At 40.2% G+C, this 24231-nt stretch overlaps 1 long non-coding RNA gene across 2 annotated transcripts in view; it reads right to left on the reverse strand.

Annotated features, from left to right (window-relative positions):
• Window positions 1-15990, reverse strand: part of LOC136448237 (uncharacterized) — a 27981-nt gene extending 11991 nt beyond the window's left edge. The window contains exons 1-3 of one of the 2 annotated variants that reach the window (XR_010757848.1): window positions 15782-15990; window positions 14210-14347; window positions 2750-2834 (exon numbers count right to left, since the gene is read on the reverse strand). This is a non-coding gene — a long non-coding RNA (uncharacterized lncRNA). The remainder of the gene's footprint in view (window positions 1-2749; window positions 2835-14209; window positions 14348-15781) is intronic. The other variant, XR_010757847.1, reaches the window with a different exon arrangement.
• Between the last annotated feature and the right edge of the window lie 8241 nt (window positions 15991-24231).

Here is a 24231-nt window from a genome sequence, read left to right on the forward strand (position 1 = left end):
TTCATTGTTGAATTTGTCATTTTAGGCTTTAAAAATAGATTTTCATCAGTTTTATCTCATGATATTGATACTTTTGGGACGGAAGGGGTTGAATTTTTTTCTGTCCCAACAAGCAACTTTCCGGGATGGAAGGACGGGTCCTGGAGACAGCCCTGTGATTAACCCACATATGCAAAGCGCCATGCGAAGATACTGTAAATGCATTTAAATTCACATGGTTTTTATTTCGCGATAGGGAGAAAATGGATTGTTTGCGGTGGTTTTAAGTTTGCATTTGAAACAATAGTAGCGCTACAGTTATAGGTGGGCAAAAAGTTTCGCGGTGGTTTTAAGTTCGCGCTGAAGAGTTCACCGCAAAAACATTTCTGCCTTCGGGTGCATATGTTGACAAGTTGCGCCACACAACACCACAGATGCTAAGAGCATTCCAACTAACGTTAGATGTCATTTTATTTAGAAGTTTCTGTATATTTTACAAAAAAAATTCTCCACTATTGGCGTTATAAAGATGTCTCTAAACTGTTCTCATGAGAAAATACAGTACAATAGTTTTGCAGTTTTCATGGAAGGAATGGGGATTAAAGAACTTACTCCAGTTATCATAACATTAGCCAGCCTTTCATTCAGACCTTTCAGTAAAGTGAACAAAATATGCACAAAACTTCAAATGTTCAACCTGTTAATATTTCATCCATAGAAGCCACTGGGGGACAATTAATGTAATTATCTGGGTCAAATGATGAGTTATGCAGGTTAATGCTGTGGCCGTACATTATATAAAAGGTTACAATCTGTCATTAGCACAGAAAACTGATCCCACATCATTACATAATGAAATAAAGGTCTTAATGACAGCTTAATGAAAGAAATTGACATAAATTTGTAATGAAAATGTTTTGTATCTTTTCTTTTTCAATATGTACTTTCATTACGACAGTTCTTTCTACTCTCACAATGTAAGAAGGCCCGACTTTTTTGCATCATCTCCGTTTCATAGCCCTGGGCCACACTGTGGTGCAATCACTGTAGCAGGGGGCTAGTCCACTGGCAGTGGAGTGTGTATAACTTCCATACTGTTTCAGAAGTATGTACCATTTTTATAAAGTCTTTGGTATGACTCAATGCGCCTCTTGTCCAGAGGTGTCCTACCTGGGGCTTGAACCCCAGTCCTTCTGGTCCAAGTAATTTGAACCAGATGTGGTGAGAGACAGAAGCGCAGACCACTACACCACAGGGACACATGTATGTGCTATCAATTCTCTTCTTCGCAAGTTTCGAGTGGCTGATTAGCTAGCGGACATGAGATCAAGAGCTCACATTCCTGACATTCCTGGATAGACGTTGTTCTGTCCATGGGAATGACAGTTTATATGACTTTCCTTAATCCACCCAGGTGTAAAAAATGGGTACCTGACTTCGGTTGGGGAGGTAAAGGCGGCTAATAAGCTAGCCGACACGAGATCAAGAGCTCACATTCCTGACATTCCTGGATAGACGTTGTTGAGTCCATGGGAATGGCAGTTTATATGACTTTCCTTAATCCACCCAGGTGTAAAAATGGGTACCTTACTTAGGTTGGGGAGGTCATAAGCTGTGGAAGGAGAGGGTTGGGCTCTGCCTTCCGTGCCCTAGACACAGTGGATAACAACCCAGTGCCCCTGCAGCCTCAAAATGACTATGGGACTACTTTGCCTTTACCTACCATTCTGTTGCATTGCAAGACATTTAATGAACCCCCTTAAAGGCCACATGTACTATCATGTTTTGAATGCTATTCTCATTGCTTACTGACCCGGGCACTGCATATATGTCAGTGCATGTAATGAGTGGCATGATTTGATATAATGATTACTGGTACAATACAAGTCATGTACCTTCCATGTTTAAAGCATCAAGAGGAAAACAAACCCTGTGTTTTCACCTGTCATTGAATTGACAGGAAGAAGAACAAGGACTTTGATGTGCTAAGGTCCAAACAACTTACTCACAGGAAATGGAATTTTTAACATTATCTCTGTAATAACAAGACCATAGCACATCCAGGACAACAGATACAAAAAACAAAAGTTCTGCTGCAGTACCAAGGTCACATACAGGAGGGCATGATCAACCTTGACCTTCGTCCTCCCAAGACCTACCCCGACCAAATATCATTGTAATCCATCCAGAGGTTCTTGAGTTATGCTGACTACTGCTGGCTACACACACACACACACACGCACTCACTCACACTCACTCACACATACACACACACACGTGGGCGTACACACACACACACAGACAACAACACACACATGTACACACACACACACACTCACTCACTCACACGCACACACACACACACACACACACACAAACACACACACACACACACTCACTCACTCACACGCACGCACGCACACACACACACACACACACACACACACACACACACTCACACACACAGACAACAACACACTCATGTACACACACACAGACACAAAAATTGAATAAAGGCATTTAGGACATTTTGCTATACTGAAAAATTGCTTAATGGCTTTATAGTAATCAAGGACATTATATAGGTCCTTGTAGTAATGAAGTGGGTAAAAATTTTCTAAAGGAGGTGTGGTTAATTTTTTTTGGGGGGGGGGGGGGATTGGGGGAAAAATAGCGGGCGATTCCGAGAACCAACAAATAAAATTGGTGTGGCCTTACCAGACTACAGTATCCATGGTACATGTATAAAGATTTCGGTGGAAAGTCCTACATGCACTCCAGACAGCGTGGGCAGCATCATTTCCCATTGCTGTCTGCAGGATGATAGGAGGTTAGCCATGGACTCAGCAGGGCTCCTGGTAGAGGAAAGGATAGAGACGGGCTATAGGAGGTAACGACAGAGAAGAGAGTAGAGATCAAGTTCAAGTTCAACCGCTACAGAGCCTGCGGCATGCCTAAACACCTCACCCAAACTCACCCGGGTCTAATATGCAGTGTACAGAAAGTAATGATTAAATCAATGATTATAACACAATATCGAAAACGTATGCTAGCCCTTATTGTATTGTATTAGTAATTATGATGTTAAGTCTTATTCTATACTTCCACTTTGTGCCATACCTTGTACCATGTACAATTGTCGTGCAATAAAGTTCTTCTTCTACGAGGCAAGGACTTTATGTGACGCCCTTGATACATGTACATTGTCTAATCAATTATGAATACAAAACACATAACAAGGATGAGCAAATCTTAACATACACAGCACGGTATACCGAGCAATAGATTCTTAATTTTTGTTCTTTCACATCTTCTTCTTTGACTTTTGAGTTTTTGACTTTCTGCCATATTAGTATCCGTTTTTTGAAGTATTTTTTTGGGAATTTACAGCATGTATTTTCTCATTTAAATTTGCAGCTGCTTTGTATGATTTACAGTATGGCCGAAAACCTTTTTTTTTTAACTACATGAAAATTGATGCGTATGCAGATGTCATCCATATAAACAAATCTAAGTAACATTGGCAAACATCATAAGCTGACAATATAATAATCAGCAAGTGTGTCTCTTATGAGACTTAATTAAGCAACTGTACAGCACTGGTAATTGAGAATGATGACACCCTCCTATGAACTTCAATGGAAGCCGAAGGTCAAGTTTACCAATCCAGGGGAGAGACTTGAATCGTTGGTCTCTTACCAGCATGATTATAACTATAGAGATTGGAAACGATGACAACTTGCGTAAACTTGCTGAATGCAAATGTCAAGTTTTCCAGATGTAGAGCAGTGCAGGGGATAGTCTGTCTCTTGGAAGGATTAACCGTGACACCAATGCAGTGCCCAAGATTACAGAGGATGACAACCTTACATAAACTTGCCAAGGTAATTACAGACTAGGGATCGATGTTTGGGTGGAAGATTGTTAAAATTTTTCTGATAGCCAGGCTTGTCCGGGTGCCGTGCAGGCCTGTCTAAAGCTTTAAGTTTTTTTCTGCCCTACTCCTTGTTTGGGTAGCCCATGTTGCTGATTTTCATTGGTGAAAATATAATTTAAGCTTATGAAGATACACTTTTATCAATTTCATGTTCTAAGTTCAGATTTTTTGGGCAGACAGAGTGGATTTCTCTTCCGTCCCAACAAGCAAATTTCCATCACGAGACGGAGGGACGGGTCCTGGAGACAGCCCTGGTTATTTTTATCATTGGGTGCGCCGACTACTCTCTCTTTGCAGCCAGGGGCTGAATTGCGAGGAGCGGCTAGATCGCAAGGGTCTGGATGATCGAGCGGCTGCCATTCGGCGCTAACTCGGGTGACCTCAATATGACAATTGCCCCATGTGCGGCCATAGGACTGCAGGGTTTTGAAACACTCACACCGGGAAGGACCCCTTCTCTTTTCAACAAGTGAGCTGGGTTCTTTAACATGCTCGAGGTGTGGCTCTCCTCAAACACAGGACCTCCATTTAACGTCCTATCCAAGAGACGTCCCTAACCGAAGCTAGTAATTCATTTACACCTGAATGAAGTGAGGAAAGTTGTGTAAAGTGCCTTTCCCAAGGGCTCAACATCGGGGCATATCGGTGGTTTCGAACCCGGTACCTCTCGGTTGTGAACGAAACACCCTACCGATTGCGCCACACGGTGCCACAGACATGTCCTAGACATGATCCAACTGGACCACAACCCGAGGTGCCTACAGATGTTTGAGCGCCCTCCCCTAATCCGAGGACCACCTGCCATTGTTAGATCCAATTCAGGGATGAAAACAACGCTTTACAACAAGTTAAACCACACAAGGAGATGTTCCATTAAGCAGCTATAGCCACTGACCCATACCCCACTACCCAAATTGCTTAGCATGTATAATCCTCTGTGTGTCTCTTAGGGCATTACAGATGGCAGGAGAGACTCTCATATTGTCCCGCTCCTTTGTTGTGTCCTGTATTAAGCAGATGTACCAGCGAAAGTCATTGGGAGAGCACTCTCACTTTCATGGCTCCGAGACAATAGGCAGGTGTCTCCTGAGGTATAGAGGGGATCAGGAAATAATCCCTTAAAAAGTCTGCATTGTGTTTATTTGCTAATAAAAGAACATGATACTTTTTTAATTATTTGTGGGTCAAAACATCTGCATAGCGGAAGCTCATTTAATAGAACAGAGGCTATTGCAGTGGTTGTGTTTTCAATGGCGTAAAACATTGTAGACACCAGTAATAAAGAAGCTGTGTTATTCTATAGTAAAGCATTTGCCAGACGTATCTAAAGTCTGTCTAGAGTTGTTGTTGTGGACCTTTCAAATCTGGTCAGCTGCATGATTTGATAGAAAAGGAGTCATTGTGATGTTTTCAATGGCAACAGATATAAAGAATTTGAAGGCTTAGAACAAACCAGATGTCCAAGTTGTTTATTAAATATGGACTTTTCAGATCAATGCACGGTTTATCGTGTACAGTATAAGTATTCAGTCTTCAATGTTCTGAAATGGCCAAACAATTGTATTAATCTCCTTGGTTAATCTAGGTGGGGTTTTAGCCAACTTGTATGTTTTCCCTCTATCCCAATTCCCATTGACGGAAAGATCCTATCATGATCATCCTACAAAGAATCTTTTTTTTCTATTTAATATCATATTCAAATTGCAGTAAAAACTTTGGGCATTTCAATATCTTTACTCAGTTTCTATTTATTTATTAATCTATCAAACTTCACAGAATGAAATCTGAGAGGTGTTGGCAACAGGATTGCCCGTCAAGGTTGCTGGAATGGTCTTAGAGTTGTTCCGTTATATGAATTCTGTCAGATGACAGAATGACGGGTGCCAGTTCGACCCCTGCATCTAGTGTTCACATGTCCGATCATGGTCGCTGGGTGAGCCCCTAGCCTCCACCAGGCCTTCCTATGGGGACGTGTCTGTATCTGTATCTATATAGCTGGTATAACCGCCATTCGGCGTAACACACCAGCTTCGCAGGCACGCGGCGCGGCAGCAGCTGGTTATATTACACCGAACGACCTGTCACGTCTAACCTTCACATATCTAACTGCAAGCATTGTTTAAAGCTATCTAATGAGGATGCTTTCACACGTGTCCGACACGGATTGTAGAATTGACAGCAAAAAAAGGGAATAATAGGCCAGGAGAGTCAGTCCACGGTAAGCCGGGTAAGTTTGAAATTTCCTCTCGGACTGTGCGGTGGTCAACCCCTTTGGTAGCCAAATTCCCCTTGGCAAATTATTCTCCCTATTAGTTTTAGCCTAGCCTCTACCAGGCCCCCACAGATGGCCGGAAAAATAGTAGAAAATGGCCAAATAGAGTGAATAGTATGCTAAGGAAGTCAGTTATGGAAAGAGGGTCTAATATACCATCCACGGGTGGCAAACTGTAAATGCTATAGCGGATTAAGTTCTCTGGCATGTTATTCGTCCATTCGGCTAATTTCTAGCGACCTGTGGAGCCTGGTAGAGGCTAGTATTAGCTAGCATAGTGTCTGTTAGAGACTAGTGGTTCTGTCAGGGAAGCCAGGCAGTCAGACCCCCCAACATCTGCTTGGAGATAACCTCCTTGCTCCCTGTATGGGCATGTTGAGGGCAGTGTTAATCACTGTGTAACCCTAATTATGTGGGTGGAGCCCCTAAATCCCCACACTACAGGGGGCAGGCACTACCAACCAGGGTTGTCTTCAGCTTTTAACTTTTTCTGCCCCACCAAGGAGGTTAAACCTTCTTGGTCCCACATCACTGTTTGGGAGACCAATTTGTTGTTACATCTTTATACCAAGATGTCAAAGATTTCATTTGTGACTGAAATCTCTCAAAAATCTTAGGGTTTGATAGAAGACTCAGTTACTAGCTAGAAATTTCAGAGCAACTTCTAGACTTGTGAACAATTTGGATTGTAACTTTGGACTGCATGAAATTTTTGTAAAGGCATCACTTTAAAACAAACATCCTTTGATAGAACACTAAACAAATCATGTGATGACCCCCAAGCATGCAGAGGAGGGGTTCCGGCTGGTTTCTGACAGGCTTTCTACTTTGTCATGTTTTTTTCTTCTCTATGAACCCCACAGACAAAAGCCTGACGAAAACGCCTAAAAACACGTCAAAGACCAACCGGAACCCCTCCTCTGCTGCTGCTTGCTCGATGAGGGATAGTAGTTTTCTCACATTACTTTGCTCCTTTGCTTTGTGGCTGCATGAAATCTTTATGAAGACATCTCTCTATTTAAAAAACAATATCTTTTGATAAGAAAACTTAAACTATGGATTCCCAAACAAATCAACAGTTTGAGTGATGACCTGCTAGCTGGATGAGGGACAGCCAGGACCTCACCCCTGCCCCCCTGGGGACCTCTCCCCACCCCCTGGGGCTGAATGGTGCCTTGATGAGGCTTCCTGCTGGGGTGAGGGGAGGCCTGGCCAGACAGCCTCGCCCTCCCAATTAGCCAATGCTATCAGTCACACTGTCCAGACCTCTCCAGGACCACCAATCAATGGCATCCAGCAACAGGGATGTAACTATGTAATGTGGGAATTCCACTTTTACACTTTGTCTTCTTATGCTAGATCATACAACACACACTCTTTTTGTGTCAATGTGACAGTGATGTAGCCTGGGTGCCATCCTATTTCTACCGGGGCTCCTACACTCCCTACCCTAGCGAGTGTTGGAGCCCCGGTAGAAATAGGATGGCACCCAGGCTAACAGTGATGGGACATGATGCAAAAAGACAAAAAAGGGCCTTTGTGTGTTTAGAAATAGACTCTCACCAATTTGGAAGTACGTTCTCTGACTTTTTATGTGACCCTTTTCTCAGGAGAGAAGGCCCCCACAGAAGTAAAACGATGACGAGCATTTTTTTTTACACTTTAATAATTCAAGGACATCATCCCTGTTAAATATCAGTATAAGAACAATAGTCATTATTATTTACCTATATCAATCATCAAATTGCTCAAGACTTCTATATCCATCTTCCTTTCCTTTTACCATTTTTACCCCTTCTCGGATTTGTATTTTTCTTTCTTTTTCTAAAGTTTCTATCCTTCTCGCCTGTTTCTTTTCTTCCCCTCCTTCTTTCATAAGTTTCTTTGCACCTTTTGTAGCCTCTACCAGGCTCCACAGGTCGCTGGAAAAATCATAGAAATTGGCCAAATAAACGGATAACATGCCACTGCCAGAGCCAGTTATATATTAGTCTGCTATAGAAGTCACAGTTTGCGACCTCTCGTGGATGGCATATTGGACCTTCTCTCCGTAGCCGACTCCCTTAGCATAAACTCCATTTGGCAAATTTCTACTATTTTTTCAGGCATCCGCGGGACCTGGTAGAAGCTACCTATTTTGAAGTAGGCTGCCTTTCAAAGTTCAACTTGTCTGTTGGTCTCTTCATCTAGGCAGCGAGTATTTTCCCATTCCTAAATCTCCAACCATACAACTGATAATATCACGCAAGCCCTGTGGTAAAACTGTGTGGTGGTAACCACAGTCTCACTCTGTCACCTATTTTATCATACCTATCGTCATTGTTGCACTGTCACGCCGGTATGTGTCTGTTTTGGGTATGTCCCACTCACAATAGCCTGTCCTCTGTCTGGACTATCTCAAACATGCGGCGTGTGAGATTTTACACTCATCATGGCCCCCAGGCTATATTGCAGGTCTACTGTCTGATCAGGAAAGTTGACTAGACGAAAAATCCTGCTCTGATTTTCGATCTCTGAAAAAAACATGACAGATGTTTTTATTTTGTACTAGTATGTCAAATATGATATGTTCCAGTATAATATGTTAAAGTTTAATGTCAACCTTAAGCTTGCAGATTTCTGGTAGAATTGTTGCGAATGAGCCACTTTTCCACCCTGGCTCCAGTATTTTCCTCTGGATGTCCTGATCTGAAGACGCTCACAGTAAGATCAGTTTGGATTTGATTTGCTAACCTTCTCCCTGCTGCCTAACTCTGTAAGTAACCAATAGAGAATGGGGACTGCCAAATGACTACTTCAGTGTGCTAAAGGTTAAAGTTATGCCAACAAAATTATTTTCAGACTTTCTGCAAATTATGGCAAATGAGTTGCCTTTCCCCCCTGAATCCAGTTCTCACTTCTGAACCTCCTGAAAACGCTCACAGCAACGACTGCTTTCACATTAGGAAACATACCGAAACTAATGATTAAACCAACTCAATCATAACTGTTACGCTATATCAAAATGTACGCCCTTATTGTATTGTATTAGTGATTAGGATACTATATCAAAATGTATGCTAGCCCTTATTGTATTGTATTATTAATTAGGATGTTAAGTTTTATTCTATACTTTTACTTTGTATTATGTTTACGAATTGTTGTCATACTTTGTACCATGTACAATTGTGGTGCAATAAAGTTCTTCATTTGTTAAAGTTATGTCAAAGTTTGCAGATTTCCGGTTGGAGTCACCTTTTCCCCCCTGGCTCAGTATTTTCTGCTGGATGTCCCGAAGACGCTCACAGATCACTATTCAGGTGATTAAGAAGCCCCCATACTGGGGTAAGAATTTCCGCTGCAATCCTCTTCACTCGAACCTGGTTAGCCAGGAGACAAGCCAGACTTCCCCCGAGCCTACAGCTGACAGCGGCGGTTCCTCAAGACATTTTCTGAGATCAAAGGCAGAGAAAGTTGGAGGAAAGGATGCCTTCTGTCCGGCTGTGAGACTTCCACTTGCACATGGTCGTCTTCAAGTTAAAAGTCACCAAAATTGGACTATGCTAGATATAAGGAGTAAGAGAGAGTCAGATGCAAGGTTTGCTCCCAGCCTTGTGTTGCCATGATATCCTGTTGCTAAAATTCATAGTTAAGAAGACTTCCTGCATATTTTTTATTCATAATTGTATTGACAATGTATCCAGAGCACCACATAAAGTCCTTGCCCCATGTACACTGCATATATATTAGACCCGGATGAGTTTGGGTGAGGTGTTTAGGCGAACCCCTACCTGACTGCTGCCCACCTGTGTCAGGGAGGAACTCCGCAGCAGTGTCATCAAATACTGATACTACTAAACATCTACCGGTACTGCTGTTTCTAGGTTAAGATATATTTGTAAAGCTTTGACAATCAAGGAGTATAATTTTGTTTGTGTTCAATCAATCAAGCAAAACAACTGTGACCAATCTAAATAAAGATTTAACAGACTAAATGCTAGTTTGCTCAGAACTTGTATATCATAATCTTTATCCAAGCCACAGTGATGTTGGAAAGTGCTCTGTAAATCAACCTAAGTCCTTTAAGTCTGTGACTGATCAGCAGACTTAAAGTCTTAGCATTAGCAGGACAGGAAAGACTTTCAGGTTCTCTTTTGCATGTTTGCGTTTGTTGTAGTACATGAAAATAAAGTTGGATTCTTGTGTTACTTTGTTATGGCCTTGTTATAATGTCAATGAAATGGGACATAAGAAAAGCATTTAAGTTAATGCTTGAATTTTGCAAAGAGCTTCTGAAAAGCAGAAAATGGCTCAGAGAGAAAATGGGATAAGTGGAAGATTTGAGGAAGCAACTTTCAAAATTAAGACACAAGAAAGCTCTCTAGCACTCCTAAAGAAAAGTCACAGAGTTTTCCACATATTTTTGCCTGACAATGCCCCACTTTGTTACAAAACTTTTCTGGTACCTCAAATTTCCCATATTTAGATGAAAAAAAATATAATGTTAAGATCAGGAGACACCAGAATTGTATGAATTTAGATCAATGTATTGCTCTGATCATGGGACAAAATTTGAACATCACGCCAGCCTGAATTCTTAAGCATTTTCCATTTTCCCCTGATTTCTAACCCAACAAGCTTCTGACAAGCCTCTTTAGATCACAGAATCTTAAAATTTAATTTCCTGGTCTGAAGAGATCAGAAGAACTTGAATTAAATACAGACAAGAAAATCACTCCCTGACCTGAATTCATGAAAACTTTTTCCCCCTGGGTCCCAAATTTCCTACCTAATGCTAACAATACCCAACCTCTAACTTTAGAATCATTCATATCTCTCTGTCAAATTTGGGATCAGAAAATTCCCAGACACGAAAATTCCCTGGTAACGTTACTGACTTGACCTAAATCCATTAATAAGATTTTCCCCAACTTTCCCACCCCAGGGCAAATCTGTAATTCCACACCAGAAACATCCTCTTGTCTGGAAAAAAATGTTTCATCTTGAGCTTCTTTGTCAATGATGATGAGAAATTGAAACCAAAAGAGATTATTCTGCATGATCCCTAACCATGATTTTAAATTCGATGATATTTTCTTCCAGCTATACCAGAAACACAACTGACTCTTGTCAAGAAAAAAAAAACTGTTATATCTTCTGTTTTGTAGTTCATAGAAAAATGTTGAAATCAAAAGAGATCATTAAGAATAACTCACTCTTGTTTAACTTTATGGAGAGAAAAACTGAAGTATCTTCAGTTTCCAAGTTAAAGATCATAGAAAACTGAAGACATCAACTAAACAGAGATCCAAAACCTAGTTTTAAAATCTTCCAACTCAACTGAATGTCACCTGGAATGTCTCCCCCCTGGATCTGTCTATACTTCCAAATCAGAAACACTACAGTCATGTCTAGAAAAAAAAGAGGCATATTTTCAGTTTCCTCGTTAAATATCATAGGAAACTGTTGAGATCAAAAGAGATCATTAAAAACAAATCACTCTTTCTATTTGGCTATATAGAAAAAAATTGCACCAAATAATTCTTTTGTTTCTTTTTTGAAAATCAAAGGAAACTGCTGAAATGAAAAGAGATCATTAAAAACATTTTAATGATTCCCCATCCAACAATATCAACCCAGGGGCCTGTCCATACCTCCACACCAGAAACACTATTGACCTGTCTAGAAAACAAAAGTGTCTTCTTCAGCTTCCTTCAAGCTGTAGAAAACTGATCTTTAGATCATTAAAAACACGAAGCTTTTGAAGATTCCCCGCCCAGCAATGTCCAACCCAAGGGCATGTCCGTACTTCCGTTCCAGAGACAGTCTCTTGTCTGGTGTGTCTTCCCTCTCCACCCTGGTTATCCCTGTTAGTTAAAATCCTCCCACACCATAATTGATGTATAGGGCGGTGCCCATCTCCGTTTCATGGTGCAATCACTGCAGCAGGGGGCTAGTCCACTGGCAGTGGAGTGTGTTTAACTTCCATACTGTTTCATAAGTATGTACCATTTTTATAAAGTCTTTGGTATGACTCAATGCGCCTCTTGTGCAGAGGTGCCCTACCTGGGACTAGAACCCCAGTCCTTCTGGTCCAAGTAATTTGAACCAGATGTGGCAGAGTAGCAAAGGCGCAGACCACTACACCACAGGGACACCCCTTTGGTTATCCCTGTGGGGTTGTGATATTTATGTTTCTGGTCTCCTTACCTGTCTGCCAGCATCCTTAATTGAAGAAATTAGGGGCTGAAGGCTGCTGATTTAGATAACTATCAGACCAGCGGTGGCCTGTTTCCTCCCTGTAGTCTACATCCACTTGTTTTATCATCCTCTAAATCTTGATGTCTGAGTTCTTTTGACATTTGTTACCCCTTATCTGTCTGGTATATTGTAGCCTGTTTTGTTGCTGGCATAAACTTTAGGGTAAGATAATCTGCTTTTAGTTGTGAATTACAGTGCACCCCCTTTCCTTTCTGGCCCAATGCTGTTTTGTTATCTCCTTGCTACCCTTAGGCCACACCAATTTATTTTCTTGGTTAAGGCCACAGGCCAGCCTTCTGTTTTTATGATGTTTTTTTTTCTAAATTATTTTTGGGGGGGAAATAAAAATCCGTTAACCAAGAAATTAAATTGGTGTGGCCTAATGGAACAAAATCTTTTTTTTTTAAATGCTAGATTGGAAAAACAACATGAAAACAGAATCTCAGAGGAATGTTTTTAATTTGGTGCACACAGTTTCAGGGAGTGAACAGGGTCAGGTGTAAGTTTTCACCCCAGCATTCTGTTTTCATTATTTTTGTTGTTGCTAAAATTAAAAATCCGTTAACCAAGAAAGTAAATTGGTGTGGCCTAAAGAAAGATTCACACAAATGAGGGATAAAAGATGTAAAAAGCAACTTGATTGATTATATTGGAATGCAGTCCTTTCATCAAAATCAAATTTCTAACCTGGGTTAATTTTCCGACGGTACAATACGGCATACAACACAAAAAAATGCACACAGAGTGCAAAATCACACAGTAACTGCATGTAATTACAGCAAGGACTTTTAGAAGCAGCACTTTATTTGTTTTCTTTGGGCCTCAGTAACATACATAAAGTCTTAGGTCAAAGTCTTCTCACTAAAGATATACCGTATCAAGACTTCTTTGCTTTACACAACTGCAGGGTATGAAAGGAGACCTTAAGATTGAGAAGTAGACTTATTAGGCCACACCAATTTTATTTCTGGATCTTTATTTTGCGAGAAAAAAAAAATTTGAAAAAAAAATCAGGAAGTTTTCATGATTTGTTTTTTTCAAAAACGTTTTTTTTTTTTTAAATAAAAATCCGTTAACCAAGAAATTAAATTGGTGTGGCCTTATCTCAAGACATCCAGCATACAAATATTATTTCAAGTTGGTTCTTTAAGTCACATGGGCTATTTCCTTGCCAATTACTAATGCACTGTATGAACTTGGAGGTAGACTTACAGATCTTGTCAAGGTCTTTATTTTACTTTGAAATCGAGATCTTGAAGTTATCTGAAGATGTTTACAAATATTCCTTCCGGTTGCCTCTGCAATCTTGACGCATAACGTGAAGACTTAAAGGTCTAGATGTCTCAAGATGTTAGGAAAGACTCCTTCAAGTTGGAGTTTCAAGTTTCAGCTTGAGTTTTGATGTGTAAGACGCCTTTATACCATGCACAAGGTCAGAGTGTTCCCTATAGATATGACACTCCTCTAGTTTACGCTAACACGAGGTGTGAGGGTAGACTCTGTGAGAGAGGACCAGAATTATCACACGATATTTACAAGAGGGTCTGCATGGGATGTCCTGACAACACTTAACGCTAAATACAGAAGAACCCCTTACGTATTATGCTAAAATCAAGAAAGGCGATTACACAAAATCTGGTCGCCTCGCTGCGAATTACGTGACTAAGGCGGCTTTCCCTACGAATTACAGGAAATAAAAATAGGCTGCCTATACACATTATAGAAAAGAGCATGCAGACCCTCTTAAAAGCACTCCTTACGGTAGACTTAAGTAAACTGACCGTGGCCTTGGTCGGAGGTCTGAAGTACCAGAAGTGAAATACAGCCAGGACTGATCAAACAACTTGCGAGAGTCCTGATGGAGTCTTGATGCACTTCCTGGCAGACGACTTGAGAACCCTTGAGCGCACTTGAGGAGTCTGAGTAGGGGTGGAAAGGAGAATGTCACTGACGTTAGCATTGTGCTGTGAAGGAAGAGATGTCAGTTTGGTCCCACCACAAGTTCCTCTTCCCTCTGGTTAAAGCAGGGATGCATTGAAGACAGACAGAAGGAAACAGGCAAAGTGGAGAAAGGACTAGGGCTGTCTCCAGGACCGGTACCTGTCCCTCCGTCAAGGGATTTGCTTGTTGAGACAAAAATAAATGAAGTTTAATACCCCATCCATCCTAAAGATCAGAACTTCATGACATGAAAGTAATGTAAATTTATTTTCGTACGGTTAAAATGACAGATTTAACAATCAATAGCAAGTAAAAAGATGGGGCTTGAAAATTGGGAGAAAACATGGAGACAGCCCTGGCTGTGGAGGAAGAAATGTCAGTTTGGTTACACCAGTTCATTTTGTCTCTGGTCAAAGGAAGTGCACTGAAGACGGACAAAGGGAAACTGACAGGCAATGTGAAGAAAAAACAATGAATCCGTGGTTTAAGTAACTTTTATTGAGAAAATGTAGAAAAGGAGTAGCAAGAGAAAACTGTGTTTAAAGGCATCACAGACCACCTTCCTGCCTTGCTTTTCAATGAATGACCCCACACAAACCCAGACCAGTAAAACATCAAACAAGAAGATTTATTCTGCATTAAGTGAGATAAACAAGGATTAAAGTTTAAGTCTTTTCGTAATCTTACCTTAACAGGCCAGGCAAGGGGTAATGATATGATGATTTCAAAACACATTCTTTCATGCATGTACATGTATGAAAGGTTCACCTCTCGTATGCTGAAAATGTCTTCTTTCCAAACATGATTAAAAAAAGGATTGTCTTCTATTGATTTCTATTTCTGGGTATTTTACTTACTTGACTTTATGTGATGTTGGATGCCATTCAGTACTCACGCCATGTAACATTTACTGTTTACATTATCAAATAGAGTTGATGTTTGATGGAATGATAAAGATGAAATAGGAAAAGGGAGGTATCAAAGAAAAAAAGGAACAGAATCTACAACAGCAAACCTTCAATCACACAACTATCGAAGCATTAACTAAATAAACAAGGCTTAAACTAATAAGTCAAGTTCCTTTGGTGTGTATTTAAGAGCTTAAAGTTTAGAAGCAACAATGGGGCGCTTTGAAGTGACGTGGGTTCATGAGACTCCCGGTGATAAAGTGAGTGTGTAGCAGACTTAGTAAGTGATATTGCTCAGGCTAATCCTCCATCAGTAAATACTGGTCGCTTCGGTGCCGTAACTCGGGCCTCGACGGCCGAACCAACAATGCACAAGGCCAAGATTAACACTCGCTACACAAGCCAGATTCCTATTTCACCTCCGTGGCAGACAATCTGAGTGGTTGTGTGCGCACTTCAGCGGTCTGAACAGTTTCAAAGGGGATTAACCCCCGGGTTGCTTACACAGTGGTGAGTGTCTGTGAGCATCGCCAGTCCAGCTAACATTCTTCTGGGGCTGAGACGAACTGGTGGAAACCACCGGGCCCGGACGGTCTTGGGAACGGACATCAGGGTGGGAAACAACGGACTTCTGTTAGGGAGTCCTGGCTATACAGAAGGAACAGTTGGATAAATCAAATGAAAAGTGAAAAGATTGTGATCTTTTTTTATGAGTGATGAATGAATGCTTTTGCGAGTCTCGGTTGAGGATATACGGATATATGGATGGATGGATGGATGGATGGATGATTCATTGGGTTTTGAGTGAGTGAGTGAGTGAGAAAGTGAGTGAGTGAGTGGGTGAGTGAGTGAGTGAGTGAGTGAGTGAGTGAATGAATGAATGAATGAATGAATAAATGGGTTTTGGAGTCCTAGTTGAGGATTTCCACCAAGCGTTTCTTTCTTTGTCTAACTTGTGATCAATATATCACAAATGCAGTTTGCCATTTCCGTGCTTTAATCTTGAACTTAACATATGCTGGAAGCTTTTTTGCAAAAGTATGCAATGTCATGTGAAAAGATTCTTGCCAAGGATCTCTATTGCTAAGGTAACAGTCAGAGTTAAAAGTGGAGCATTGGAATTTTACGGTTGAAGAGGAGTGTTTTAAAGTTTGTCTTTATCAGTTCAGGCTCCAGTACGGCAGACATATGTCTGTGGTTAAGCTGGACTTCAGGCCACAGTAGATAAATCTTAAGGATATCATCCACTGCAGACTTCATATCTAATGCCAGAGTGCAAAAAAAACCCATATGAATTATGTCTTGCTACATGTTCTTTAATGTTTTATGTGTGGTTCATGACACCAGCAATAGCTGCTTGTGTCCCACATGTATAACACAATATCGAAAACGTATGCTAGCCCTTATTGTATTGTATTAGTAATTATTACTTCCACTTTGTGTTATGTTAACGAATTCTTGCCATACCTTGAACCATGTACAAGTGTCATGCAATAAAGTTCTTTTATGTATTGTATTCGTCACAATCCCAATGAAATAAAACCAGGTGGGCAAAAAGAAACAAAATAGACACCATAGATATTGTCACAAGACTTGAAGAGACAAAATGTGTTCAACTTGACTCTATTCCTGTATTAAGAAGTGCAGATTGTGACACTAACGTGGTGGCCTAAAATCACCAACTACACTCAATACTACTACACAACATATTTTCCCATTTTCAGTATTTTTTGTCACCTTAACCATCACAAGAGGGGACCAAAATTTATTTCTTTTTTCATCCATAAGATAAATGTAGGATAGAGGCATCTGAACTTGTCCAATCTAGCTTTGGTGGGAAGTTGCAACAGAATGTAAGTCGCAAGTCCTGATGAATGACATTCCTTCTTAATTGTTTGCCCAAAAGTAGACACTGGAGACCTTTAAAGTTAAAGTTCATGTCTTTAAAAAGACATCAAAAAGCAAAATCTTGAGTGGTGTAATCTGAAAATAATTGTTCTGTGAAAAAAAGGTTTTGCAATAAAGGCTTCGGCAGTTAAGAGACGAGGTGGGAAAAGCGGAATTCTAAACCCAACGTGGGGGATGTTTAAACTTTCCCCTTAGGCCACACCAATTTAATTTCTTGGTTAACGGATTTTTATTTAAAAAAAAAAAAATCATGAAAACAGAAGGCTGGCCCAGCCTTCTGTTTTGATGAATTTTTTTTTTTTAATTTCTTTTTTTTGAAAATAAAAATCCGTTAACCAAGAAATTAAATTGGTGTGGCCTAAGGGGAAAGTTTAAACATCCCCCACGTTGGGTTTAGAATTCCGCTTTTCCCACCTCGTCTCTTAACTGCCGAAGCCTTTATTGCAAAACCTTTTTTTCACAGAAATTAAATTGGTGTGGCCTTATCTTCCCTGGCTCCGGCTCTGTGAGAAATACTTCTGTGGCTTGGCTGAACTCTTTGTTGGGACAAGAACAGAACTTGTCCGCAGCTTTGGTGGAAACCCCAGACATTCGGACATCCTTGGTGACAGGGTACAGCATGCCAAACATGTTTTTATTCGTCGTCCAATCTTCGGAGGAGATCAAAACCTGTCAAAGCAAAACTTGCCCCTTGAAGAAGAAAACCTCTTACGGATAAGAGCAGGGGGTCCTGAAATGGGTTTGTACTTTACCAGGAGGATGTTGACTGTCTACATGACTTTTATGTGTCAGAGTTACTCCTAGAGACGTAGAGATGGAAAAATGAGCTTCTAAAAATCACCTCACCAACACAAACTGAACGAGATATTCCTAGTGTCAATACTGCCTCATTGTTCCTTTACTCTACTTGAAGTTGTTAAACACTGTATGAAAAATTGCTGCTGAAGAAGTCTGAAGTTTTATCAAACAATGCATGAAAAATTGCTGAAGAGATTTGAAGTGTTGATTTGCTGTCTCTTAAATCTTGACTTTTGTGGAAGCTTTTAAACCGCTCATGTTTGAGCTTTGATAACAAGAAAATTTGCTAAGTTCACACTAAGCACTTTTGACAAGTACTTTTTTACTGCTGAAGCTTGCAAAATGGTATAAATCTCTAGTAAACCGCATGTGAATTGAGTTATTTCTCTTAAACTCTCTGGCAACCACTCGTATTATCTTTATTCGTATTCAGATACATAGTACAGATACATAGTACAGATACATAGTACAGATACAAATACAGATCGAGTATGGTGACCGTGTCAATGCATTGACACGGTAGCCTTCGCGTGAATTTGTTTAAGGTGGATGACAGGTTTCTCTTAAAGCAAATGGCTTAATGACTGATGATTGAGACAAAATTGGCAAGAAGGAATTCCTTGATCTAAACAGCTCATGTTACTCATAAACTGATTCAGAAGTGCTTTTATCTATAGAAATGCCTTGAACAAAATCTACCTGAAAAACAAGGCAGACTCCTTATACGCTTCAATCTCTTTAATGTAAAGGACTAACAGAGACACTGACATGGTAGTTTGGAGAAGCAAAGTACAGCCAAATATCATTAGGATCAAACCACTTTCCATGTGCTACTCTTTAGGGGGCAAGTCAGCAAGTTCTGTTCAAGTTGCTGTTTCGGAAAGAAATCTTTGAAGCCGGCAGCGAAGTTTGATGTGGATATGTTTAGTGGAAGTACAATTAAATGATCCTCTGAAAGGTTGTTTGAATATCCAAATATTGGCAGTTGTATAAATCTCATTGATTCAGAGGCATTCTCTTGTTAAAAAAAGCACCGTTACTAAAAACTGTTTGAAGCAGGGACTGTTTCTTAATCCTATTCAAAGCTGTGCTGGTGAACCCTTATCTCCAAGCAGATGTAAGGATCAGGCTCATTATCAGTATTTTACCTCTGTTTTTGCAACATTAAGTCATCTTTTTGGAGCAGGAGATGCATTGTTAAAAAGTGCAATAATAGAAAGGAGTACTACAAGTTGTAAAAGTCGGCGTAGAACACTGAGACTGAGCTGGACCCGTACATCTGCTTGGAGATAAGGGAATCGTGGCAGAAAATATGTCGCTGGAAAATGTTTTTAAATTAGCAGTTTAGTATTGAGCTGCTTCAGGAAGTTTTTACCTAAAAAGAGTTATGGAAGACCTTATCAAACTTTTCTGTGGACAAGAACTTTGGTTGAAAAAAACGTCCCATTCTCAAGTTATTGAGTGTTTCAGACTGACAAAAGTGCTGTTGCTAAAGATAAAAGTCACTTGGATAGCTAGCGCTAGCAAAGTGTAGGTGTGTACACAACAGAGGGACTTTGGGAAAGAATCCTCGGGCAATGGGTATGCTGCATTCTCCGAATTTGTGTCATGGTTTGGCTTGTTGTGTGCAATCTACAACAAGCCTTCGGCTCAAGGTCAAAGCTAAGCACCAAAGGTGGTCGGGTGGTCTTGTGGAAAGGGTGGTTGACTTAGAATCAGAGGGTCCTGGGTTTGAATCCCCAGCAGGCCCCAATGTTGTGCCCTTGGGAAAGGCACTTTACGCTATTTCCTCACACGACTCAGGTAGAAATGAGTACCTAGCTTCAGTTAGAGATATCCTCCCGTGTTTGAGGACAGCCACTATTAAAAGAACTTACCAAGGTCATCTAAAAGAGTAGGGGTCCTAATACCGGTGTGAGTGGATCAAACCTTACAGTCTTGTCTCTGGGTTGACAAGGTGATAGTCACCTGTTTTGTCAATCCTTCCGCAAACAGAAGAATAAACTCCTTAGAAAACTTGAGTTTCTTGGAAGATTCCAAGAGTTCTAATGCCAGCTCCTTTCTTTAAGTTGTGCCAACTTCAAGTCAGCTTTCTTTTTTGTTATCAAGAAGTCCCTTCAAAGACATGTTTTTTCTTGTCCTCTTGACCTTAAGGTGAAGATATCTTAGCCCACACTTCACACTTGAAGAGTATTGTTGATAGAGGGTTCAGAAATGCCTTGTGAATCAGCTGCTGTTGTACAAAAAAGGTTTAGGCCACACCAATTTAATTTCTTGGTTAATGATTTTTTTTTTAAATTTTAACAAAAAAAATCATGAAAACAGAAGGCTGGGGTGAAAACTTGCACCTGACCCTGTTCACTCTGTGAAATTGTGTTCACCAAAGTACAAACTTTCCTCTGAGATTCTGTTTTCATGTTGATTTTCCAATCTAGCATTTTTTTTAAAATTCTGTTAACCAAGAAATGAAAATGGTGTGGCCTTAACAGTGGTTTTACAGAATGATAAGAATTAAACTTTGAGTGTTCAAACAAAAATGACTTGAATTTTTATTAGATTTTAAACAGAGCAAACAACAATATACATAACTCTACATAAAAGAAATCTTTGTCTTCTTCCCAGTTAGGTATTTACTTGTCAAGATCAGACTCTGATCACACAAGTCAGATAAGGCAGCGATAGCAAATTGGAAGAAACTTTTACTCCAAAACTTGTGTGAAGCAAAAATTATCAGAATAAATCTATCGCACCGATTGTCACCAATCTGTTACCTAATCGCTGACCACCCTCGATGTAGAATTTACTGTTTGTGTCGCGCTGAAGAGAGAACACAAACTTCCAAACAGCACAATTAAATGTAGTTCCTGCCGTCTACGTTGCTATGTACCAATCGATAAGCTATCTTCCTGCCGCCACAGGTCCTGGCCCGGATTGGTTGGCAAACAACGGCCCCTTCCACGGGGAGACGTTTCGTCCTTTCAAGTATGTTTGCCGGCTCCGTTGGGGGCCGCATGGATTGTCAAGTTGTCTGGGCAAATGTAGGTTGGAGTGTTTGTCGACAAAAGGTCCCTCGCTCTGGTTACACACCTGACGTCTCCTGACTCATTTAAAAAAAAATCTATTTATTTCACACTTAAAAATATACATACAAAGAAAGAAATACAAAGATAATAAAACAGTGCAGGGAAGGCCAAAAAGCTTCTGCTTATGTAAAGGCCTCCCTTTATCAAATCATAACATTTTTAGTTGATCAGTTATACAAAGGAAATAAGTTGGATGATAAACAAAATGAAACAATATAGAGGTCATGAGACCAATATGATAAAGAATTTACCATAACTTGATAAATCATACATGAATATGAATGTAGAGTAAACGAGAAGTATTAAACAATTAATTTTCATCTGGAGTTGGAGTGTCCAGCAAAGAGTCGTACTAAACGATAACGTCATTATAGTGAGAGACAAAAAGGACATGTTTTTGTTTAGTGTCACTCAATTACCGTGCTTCTGTGACTGCCAATTTAGATTGATGATGTTTGTTTCAGAGATAGCCTATCTTATCAATATGTCTTTTGTGGATCATTTACATTTTGCTGTCTGTAGCATTAAGAATGTTGTCAATGCAAATTTCTATGAATTAGGGTGTCATCTATTCACTCATTCATTTGGCTTTCAAACATTTGGCCCAAGTGAGTTCATTTGTCTGACTGTGTACCCCACCTCAGGTTTGTTTGATATATATAGTCAGCACTATAGTTACGCTAAAATGACAAAATTTGACTCTGCACAAAATTTATACAAAATATCACAATTATTATATCAATTTGACGAAAAATAGCCCAATATCTTTGTTGCTACACTTCTGATGATGCTAGAAGTGCTAACAAAAGGTTAAATACACTTGAAAATTAATTCTTATATTGGAAAGAGAGCCAGTACCTTTTTACCAGTAGCCGAATGTGTGCTTTTTGATTCCATGACTTAACATGAATTTCTCTGCCAGAGCCATGCATTAACATAATACAATATATTTGGTACAGGAATTCATTTTATGTCTAGCTGTTGTCTCCAAAATTAGAGGAAGCCTTTTCAGAACATTTTGAATGTTTAAAGTAGAATTACAGGTAGATCACAGCATTGTGCATTTACAATATATGACTATTGTGGTGTGTTTGTTCTTTAAGAGGGCCTGCATGGGGGGGTCCCGACAACGCTCTACGCTAAATTCGGAGGGCCGGTTACGTAATACGCTAAATTCAGAAAGCCTCCCTACGCTCTACGCTTAACTCAGAAAAGCCCCCCTACGCTCTACGCTAAATTATGGAGTGGTCGGCAACGCTCTACGTAAAATTAAAACGGCCAATTACGCTCTACGTAAAAGGGGCATGCAGGCCCTCCTTAAAGAAGCACTTAAAAAGTTGCACTTCAAAAAGCAAAAAATGAAAACTAATTCAGCCATTTCACCACATCCTTGTACATGTATGTTTACCTGGTCTCACATTTGATGCCCTGTTGGTATCTATGGCCCATAAAAAGTTGCATCCAGAAAGACCAAAAAAAACATGAAAACTTATCATCATGGACTGGCCTGTCTGTAGGTGATACGATCCGGAATGAAGGATGGAAGGACAGGTGGAAGGATGAGTGGAAGGACAAATGGAAGGAAGTAAAGCGGAAATCAGGCTTTAAGCCAGCGGTCCCGGGTTCGAATCCCCTGGCACCTCCAATAGTTGTGCCCTTGGGAAAAGGCACTTTACACAACTTTCCTCACTCCACCCAAGTTTAAAGGCCCAATATGTAACATTTTGGCAAAACATTCCTTCCTGAATACTGGTATGTCATTCTACAATGTTTATTCAACATACTATATAAAGAAATGGTAGAAAAATTGACTTTCTGTATTGACCAAATCTTACATATTGGGCCTTTAAAAACGGGTACTAGTATATTGTGTGCGGGTCACGACAACTGCCTGTGTCCCACTTGTATTGCACTGTTGCAATTCTAATAGAATCAAATCAAATCTAATCAAATCAAATCAAACTTGAAGTTGCATGGCAAAAAACATGAAAACTCATGACGCTGACAACACTCCCTCATCGTGTACAGTCCTGTAACATCATGTTTGCCTGGTCAGGTATGTTTTGGCCTGTTCTTGTTATCTTCTGTGACACAAATCTGCCTCAGGCCAGGAGATAGGCACCAGCTAATGTGTGTGCACTAAGAGATAGGAGATAGATACAGACACTCTTAGGCATTCCTTATATAGTTCCATAGCTATATATACAACTGATAGTAGGAAGGTAAACTGCTGTGTTTTTTAGAGAATAGTTGTAGTTACTTTTACCATAAAAATGGAGGTATAGTTTTGGTGTGTCTGTTTGTGTCTCCTTAAAGTCCAGCAATAACTTAGAAGCTCTGGCAGTAGATCGTGGTAATACGTATGTCGGTATACGCAGGTAATATGTATGTCGGTATATGTAGGTCTTGGGAAGACAAAGCTCAAGATTTATTTTGGGCCTCCTGGTGGCTCTCCTTGGTACTGCAGCAGAACCTTGCTTCTTTTTAAAAACTTTTGGCCTGGTCTTGCTTTCTTGGTGACAGAGACTGAGGCCATACCAATTTAATTTCTTGCTTAACGGATTTTTTGAAAAACTGCTAAATTCCAAAATCAACAGAATCTCAGAGGAAAGTCTGTACTTTGGTGCACAAAGTTTCAGGGAGTGAACAGGGTCAGGTGCAAGTTTTCACCCCAGCCTTCTGTTTTTATGATTTTTTTTGCTACAATTTAAAAAAAAACAAACAAGAAATTAAATTGGTGTGGCCTGAGTGCACCGTAAGAGAGAGAGACGCAGAAGGGCCACAAAATTACTCCCAACAACCAATCTGCTTAAGCCTCAGGTAACCTGGTACTATCGTGAGCTCTGTATGCCCAGTTCATTAGCACAAGCCAGGGGAGTTTTGACCAGTTGGTTTCAATTACTTCACTCAATACATTTGCTTGTTTCAGACCCTTGTAGTGCCTACATAGGGCAGCAAGTTTCCTTGCTGTTTCAGTAGCAGGGCATATCTTTACAGGGAGGGGTTGCTAGCCCTAAGTCCTCTTTTATTCACTATGGGCTGGCAGTAATCATAAAAAAATCGTTTTTCTTCTTTTTCTTGTTTTTCCTTCTACAAAGAAAATGTTTCTGTCAGCAAGAATATTATTCTGTATACAAGAATCCCTGTATCAAGCACAAACAAGAA

Source organism: Branchiostoma lanceolatum, chromosome 14 (assembly GCF_035083965.1).
Source record: "Branchiostoma lanceolatum isolate klBraLanc5 chromosome 14, klBraLanc5.hap2, whole genome shotgun sequence".
In the NCBI taxonomy this organism is placed as follows: Eukaryota; Metazoa; Chordata; class Leptocardii; order Amphioxiformes; family Branchiostomatidae; genus Branchiostoma; species Branchiostoma lanceolatum.